The sequence below is a fragment of the Fukomys damarensis genome, unplaced genomic scaffold, assembly GCF_012274545.1.
Source record: "Fukomys damarensis isolate Sample0158 unplaced genomic scaffold, DMR_v1.0_HiC HiC_scaffold_39, whole genome shotgun sequence".
Lineage (NCBI taxonomy): Eukaryota > Metazoa > Chordata > Mammalia > Rodentia > Bathyergidae > Fukomys > Fukomys damarensis.
The window spans coordinates 89,893,588-89,902,037 of record NW_022900951.1 but is presented as its reverse complement, the minus strand read 5'-3'; positions in this window follow the sequence as shown (position 1 = coordinate 89,902,037).

The following is an 8,450-nucleotide window of genomic DNA, read 5'->3' as shown; positions in this document are numbered from 1 at the left end:
GATAATTGCAAACCTACATTTACATCTAATGGCATATGGTGGAGGCATTCATCAGTTTTGATAACACCTCATAAAGACACAAAAGAAGACTTTCAGAGCTGCTTCAGAAACTCGTAAGAAACATGGTATACATGAGTCAAGGGTAAAAATAGCAGAGTCGTAAGCAAAGAAACAGCCTCTTCAAGATTTGGAACCCATATAGACAAAAATAACAACTTGGGGAAGAAAGTAAAGTGAGAAAATAGATCAGTTAGAACCAGGAAGGATCTTATAGGACAACTAAAACCTACAGAGAAACTCATGAGACAGAACAGATAAAGCAGGGAAGGAACAGTCTACATCTTCACCTCACTTCCAGCTTATGACTCACAGGAAAGATAGACTCTACAGAGACAAAGTGAAAGCTGAAGGCCTCAGAGATCTTCAGAGAGATGTACAATAGTGAAACCATTGAGCCAATTCTGTGAGCTTCAGGGAGAGTATAGGGTTATGCGAACCCATGATTCTTTCAACAGACAACAGTTGGTGAGAGAATCAAATCAATGTGCCTGCTATATCCCCTGAAACAAGTCCTTGGTTGGAAGCCATTCTGGAAATGTATTGATTGTTTGAACCTGAGACACAGAGCAGCCATGGGACAGCTTCAGTTCAGCCAGTACTACTTCCAACAGACTTAGTAAGGACAGTCATGATTGACAGCTGTGGTCAGAGAGCCACAGTGAGGCTGGAATGAGGTCCCTGAGGGGTTTAATAACTAAAATGATACAAGAACTTTCAGAAGACATTAATGAAAATTTAGAAGGGATAAACAAATGATACACAACATGAATGACTAGTTCAGCAAATAATTAGTATCAATGAAAGGATTTTATTTGGAAATCCCAGCGACTAAAATTTATATTAATATATAGACAGCAGATGCAACCAGTGAGAAGACAGAATTTTAGAGCTAGAAGGCAATGATGACTTTACAGATGAACTACTCAAAGTCATCTTCAAAAAACCAGGAGAACATGAAATTTAATTCAACAGTTGCGAGGTAATACAAAGAAGAGTAATTGAAATAAATTTAAAATCAGAAAACAGCATAGATGGCATAAAAATCAGTTAACAGAAATTATGGTAGAAAAATTTCAAATACAGTGGAAGAAAACCCATACAGATAAAAAGGCATACACTACCTAAAGCAGCTACAACCAAAAGAGAATTTCATTACACTATGTGATACTTAAAGTACCAGCAGTTTATCACAGGAACAAAATTTTAGAAGCAATTAGAAAAAGGCAATAAATCACACATAAATACAAAAACCATTAGAATCACAGTAAAATTCTCTGCACAAAATTTGAGGGATTGGAGTGCTTGAAGTGTTTCAAGCCCAAGAGTTACCAATTTCCAACCCTACCTTATGTATTCTGAAAATATTTGCTTCAAAATTGTCAGACAAATAAAATATTTCCATTACAAGGAGCACTTCAAGAAATTCATAACTGAAAGATTCAGCATTGCTGAATAGAGGATGAGCCACATTGGACCTACTCACACAAAAATCAACTAAAAACACAGGTAACTGGAAGAAAGGGAGGGACATACATCTTGATGCCAAAGTAAATCTGAAATAAGAGATTTGTAGCTCAAACAAAATATAGTCATAGGATCTTATAAAATGAAGAAGTAGCCACAAACTTGCCAGTGGCACTACAACCACCACCCAGAACAGGAACAGCCATTCTGGGAAGTTCCCAAATACTGATGGAATGAAAAGTATGGAAAACTCAATCCACATGAGATAGATCTGGGATGTAAGGCTCCTTGTCCCTTTTACTTTACTGAAAAAGAAATATTCTGCAGCCTGGCAACAGATTTCACTGGCACAAATGGGGGAGTGATGAAGAAACTTCTCATTTCCCAATGGGCCAGATTATTTTTTTCTTTTGGTCATACACCATAGAGGCTAATTGGAACCTCTAAAATTAAGAAAATTCAGGACTGCAGCTTCAGTGAAAGTAGTAGGAGGAATATAACAACCCTCATGCCCTGCAACCAGTAAGCAAGGGAAAGGGACACTGACATGTAGAATTTAAGCAGCTTGGGCCAGGGGTTTATTTCAGTGGCATTGTGCCTGCCTTGCAAACACAAGGTCCTGAGTTTGATCCCTGGTTTAAAAAAAAAATATGCAGCCTTGTGCAGAGATGGGACAAAAACTGGCAAGCCAGCACTCCATTCACTAGGGAAGAGATTGAGGTGGGACAGAACAGCCTTGGACTGACTTCACAGCTACAGTGTTGGAAGCAATGGCAGTGTGTCACTAACAGCACTCTGCCCACCCTGTGACAAGTGGTGTTAGAGGACAGAAACATGCCATTGGATGCTATGCGAGGACTGGGAGGGGCCAACTATAGATAAAACCAAGATCATGCTTGGGCTTTCTCTTTATGAGGGATTCACAGCAATTGGGAGAGGGATTCAGAGAAAAAGAGAATAAGGAGACATAGGTGGGCTGCCAAGAGACCTATGGAAAATTTCTGACTTCATATTGGCATCAGACTCCATGTCTGGAGGCCAAGGTCAGCCCCAAATCTGGCACTAACCCTATTGAAGATTTGGAAGGGTTATCCAACATAATTTTGGGCTCTGATTTGTAATCTATCACAGAACTGTGGACACTGGAGCAATTTTATTGGAGTTTTGTTGTTGTTGTTGTTGTTGTTGTTGTTGTTGTTGTTGCTTATTTTGTTTTGTTGTTGTTGCATTTTCCTTTTTCTTTCTGAGTTTTTGTTTTTGTTTATTGGTTATTTAAGCTTTTAATTTTATTGTTTGTTTTGTTTTGTTCATCTTGTTTCTCTATTTCCTCAATTGTCTTTTTTTATTTTTTTGATATTTTTATGTGAGTTAATATAGTCTCTATTTTTTCTTGTTCACTTCCATATCAATTTGGTTAATCCATTATTGTTTTCAGTCTTCTACAGTTTCCCATCTTTTACCCTTCAACCTTGCCTCTATATATTTCTCTTTATTTATCTCCCTTTTTTTACCCCTATCTCCTTTACTTTCCACCCAAGTGGGTAAAATCTTACTCTTAAGGAGGAACTTATTGCATATAAGTACCTGGTTTATGATGAATTTTGTTAAATAACTGTTTATCTTGCTGCTACAGTGAAAGGTACTGCATTAATAGATATCATACCTTGTCAGCATTTAGGCTTTACTTAATGCTGTTGTTATTGCTAATTGTAATACTTTAACCAGGAAAGCATATAAGCTGTATTCAGTTTTTCTGCCTTGTATGACAACATTGAGATAGTTTTGGGTCATAACCATCATCATAATGAGGTACCAAAGGACTAGTTGCTGAGCCAAATAGATAGCAACTTCTGATCCCTAAGAAATTTGGATGGTAGAATGTTGGGTCATTTGCTATGACCAAGAACCAGATACACCTAGCAGACATAGCTGAAAAATAGACACTTCCTATGGAACACTTGATAATAGTGATAAAACTATCTAAAATAAGAAATTTATATGAATCAATATGGAAAACATATTAAAATTTAAAAATTACAAGATACAGAAGCAAGCCCAGACCTCCAGCCCACCCCAGACAAGTTCATAGTACAATGAGATAGAGAAAATCAGACGCCACACACGTGAATTTTCTGAAACAATAGCAGCACAAGTAAAAAATAAAAATAAAAAGCAGATGCATGAATCCATAGAAAACCTCAGATCAGAAATAATTTTCCAGATGAAAAAGATATAACAATCAAAATGAAGGATTTATTCAGTGAATATAGAGTGGACACCAATAAATAAAAGAGCTTAAGGAAATGATGAAAATGATGAATGCCCAATATAGGAAGCAAATGAATTCCATGAAAGAGTTTCAAACAGATATCCAGGAGATTAAGAATTCATTGAAAGCATATGCAACCATTTGAACCAAGGTGAAGACAGAATATCAGATCTAAAAGACAGGATTGTGCTTAGTGACCATGAAAAAAAATTTCTAAGAAATAGCAAGCATCCATAAAATAAATCAACTCAACAGCTGAAGATTATGCAAAGTAAAACAACATAAGATTTGTTGGACTCGATGACAAAATGCCATAAAATGCCTGTTCACCAAAGTAATGGCAGAAAACTCCCAAAAATGGAAAAATAGTTTGACATACAGATGAGGCATAAAGAAATTCAATTAATCATGACCAAAATAAGCCAATACCAAGGCATACAGTAAACAAAATTTCAGAAATTTAGTACAAGAACAGAATATTAAAAGTTGTTAGACAAAAAACCAAATCAACTATGAAGGAAAGTCATCATAATCACAGTAGACTTCTTAACAAAAACTCTTAATTGAAGAAGAGCTTGGAGTGAACCATTTGAAGTCCTGAAAGAAAACCTCTAGCCCATATTAATGTATCTTGTAAAACTATCTTCCAGGATCAATGGAAAAATAAGATAAACACATGATAAGGAAAAACTAAAGAAATTCATAACCATCAAACCAGCTCTATAAAATTTCCTGAAGAATATTTTATAATGAGATAAGAAGACCACAATTTCAAGAACACCAACAGAAAGAAGCCACCAGGAAGGCAAGCAAATAAATAGAGGAGAAAAACAGAAAACCAACAACAGGAAAATAATACAACAAGATTAAGGCAGTGTATATAGTTTATAACCATCAATCTAAATCGTATCAATTCACTAGTCAAAATAAATTGACAAGCCAGGAGTGGTGGTGCATGCCTGTAATCTCAGCACTCAGGAAGCTGACACAGGAAGATTGCTGTGAGTTCGAGACCAGCCTGGGCTACATAATGAGTTCCAGGTCAGTCTCAACTACACAGTGAGACCCTGTCTCAAAAAAAAAAGAGAGAGAGAGAGAAGAAAAGAAACTTACTAGCAGAATACATCAATCAAAAGACCCAACAATACACTGTGTACAAACAACACAATGCACTTGAAAAATTCATAATCTGAACATCAAAGGTTGGGAAATAATACTTCATGTCAGTGAACCCAGTCAGTTCTTAAAGAAGAAATTCATGACCATAACACTAACATTAAAAATACTCAAGGCTATAATAAAAAGAGTCATGAAGCCAACATTGCCAATAATTCAAAAAGAATGAATATATCTGGTCATAAAATCATCTAAGCAAAGGGAACCAAATAAATCAATCAAAGCAGGTAATACAATGACAGCAATAAATTGATCTCTCTCATCAATAACCTCTCAATGTAAATGGTGCCTCTACAAGACAGCAATACCTACAGGGCAAAATTAATCAAGTCTTAATAGGAAAGTTTATAATGGTGAATTCCTACATCACAATAACAGAACGAACTCAAATAAATCAGCTAATGCAGTAAATAAAGGTCCTAGAAAAAGATAATCTAAATTGAAGGTTACTATGAAAAATTAAATCATAAAGATCAGAGCATAAATTAATGAAATTGAGATTAAAAAAGCATTATAAAGAATAAGTGAGAGTGGGTTCTATAATAATATAAGTAAAATAGACAAACCCTTAGTGAAACTTACCAAAAAAAGGAAACAAAAGACATAAATTCATGTAATTAGAAATGAAAAAAGATAAATCGCAACAAATTCTGCTGCCATCATTGATAATTGCTTTATGTCCTATAATACAATAAAATTGAAAATTGAAAGTTTGAAACAAATAGATTTCTAGATGCATGTGAACTATAAAAGCGGAACTAAGAAGATATAAGATTTTTGTGTGAGCCAATATTGGTAAATGAAACCAAAGAACTAATAAAACAAATGATGAAGATGGATTCACTACAAACTTCAACTAGAACGTTGAAGAAGATATAATGCAACAGTCCTCAAACACTTTAATGAAATTAAAATGAAAGCAATATGCACAAAATCATTCTTGGAAACAAGCATTACTTTGATTCAAAAAGCAGAAAAGAACCCAGGCGAAAAAGAGAAATAAGGCAATCTCTTTAATGAACATAGGTGTAAAGATCTTCAATAAAACACTGGTGAACAGAATGCAGCAAATCATCAAAAAGATCATACATGATGACCAAGTAAGATTAATCACAGTGAGGCAGGGGTGTTTTAACACACACAAATCAGTAAATGTAACACTTAACATAATCTTAAGCAAGGACTTAATTCTCATGATCATCTTAATAGATACAGAAAAAGCATTTGACAAAATCCAACATTTACTAATGATAAAAAACAACAAAATAGAGGAATAGAAGGCCTATATCTCAACTTGACAAAAGCAGGTATGACAAACCAATTGGTAACATCACAGTTACTGGAGAGAAGGTGAAACCTGTCTCTAAAATCAGCAGCAAGACAAGGATGTGAACTATCACCACTTCTGTTCAATATAGTTCTCAAGCCATTAGGTAGAGCAATAATAAAAAATAAATAAAAGGGCAATATAAAAGAACTAATAACACAATAAAACAAATTATGTCAAATTGTCATCATTTGCTAATGATATGATCCTCTCCATAGAACACCCTCAAAACTCTGCCAAAAGATTCCTAGAACTGATATCCAAATTTGGCAGTGTATCAGTATAAGAAGTCAATATTCAAAAATCAATAAATACCAAATAGTTTCTCTGGTGTGAAAAACTATAATGATACATAAGATCCTAATGATATAATTGACAATGCGAAATAAGAAGAAAAGGGCTAAAGGTGTAGGGGAAATGGGAAGGGTAGGGGAAAGCTAATAACGGAAAAGAAAAAATAGGAGAAATTAAAACAATGGAAATGAAGTGTTTGTAAATGGGGAGGGGAGGAGGGGGTGAAGGGAGGGCAGGGACAAGGGGAAAAAATGAGAACCAAGACTTATCACAGAAAGGTAAAAGATCCCAATGATGAATGTAACTGTACTGCATGCTTAAAAAGTACCAATAAACTCAATGAGAAAAAAATCAGTATCAGTCCTGTATATCAATAACAAACTCACTAAGAGGAAAATTAGGAAGGCAATATCTTTCTCAATGGCATCATAAAAAATGAAATCCTTAGGAATTGACCTGACCAAGGAAGTTAAAGAACTCTATAATGAAAACTAAACTGATCTGAAGAAAGAGGTTGAAGAGGATATCAGAAAATGGAAAGATATACTGTTACTGGATAGGAAGAACCAATATAGTGAAAATGGACATATTTTCAAAATTGTTACATAAATTTAATGCAGTCAAAATCATAATACTATTACCATTCATTACATAAATGAGTAGAGCAGATCTAAAATCATATGGAATCAGAAAATACTTGGAATAGCAAAAGCAATGTGGCACAACAAGGCCAAGGCAGGGGTCATCTCAATCCCAGACTTCAAGTTAAACTACAAAGCTACAGTTATAAAAACACCATGGTATTGGGAGGATAAAATAAGACTTCTGGATCAATGGAACAAAATAGAATATACAGAAACAATTCCAGCCAAAGCTAGCTGTGTTTTCTTTGCTAAAGGGACCAAAATCTTCACTGAAGGAAAGATAGTTTCTATTAAAAATGATGCTGCAAAAATTGGCTTTCCCTATGCCAAACGTTAATCCAAGACTCATATCTCTCACCATGAACTAAATTAAGATAAAAATGAGTCAAAGATCTAAACATTAAAATATAAACACGTTATCTGTTGAACGACCCAATGCCAAGTCTCTTACACATAATGTAGGTAAGGAATTTATTTACAAAAACCCAGTTGAATAAGAAAAAAATACCAATAATTAACACATGGGATCACATCAAGTCACAAAACTTCACTGCTACTCCTCAAACAGAGAAAAACACTACTATGCAGAATACATAAAGAACTCAAAAAATTAGATCTCCATATTTAAACACCCAATAAAAAAATGCACATCTAAAATGGATACTTCTTAGAAGAAATACGACCAGCCAATAAATACATGAAAAATAGTTCAGCATCACTGACCATTAAACAAATGCAAATTAAAACAACACTGAGATTACATTTCACTATAGAAAGAACAGCTACCATCAAAAAATCAACCAGTAACAATTGTTGGGAAGCATGTGGGGAGAAAAGAACACTTCTTCATTATTGCTGGGATGGGAAGCTGATACAACCACTATGAAAAAGTGTGGAAATGCCTTAAAATTTTAAACATAGATACTCCATTTGACTCTGCTGTTCTACTGCTGAGTACCCCCCAAAAAATTTAAAACATAATATGCACAGTGTTGTGTGCATATCAATGTTTATAGCAGTGCAAGTCATAATAGCTAAATCTTGGAAACAGCCTATATGTCCACTAGCAGATAAATGGCTAAAAACAATGTGGTATTTACATAATGGATTACTATGCTGCCATAAAGAAGGATAAACTTGGGTCATTTATAGGAAAATAGATGCTGCCTGGAACCATAATATTAAGTGAAGTAATTCAGATGCAAAAGCTTAAATA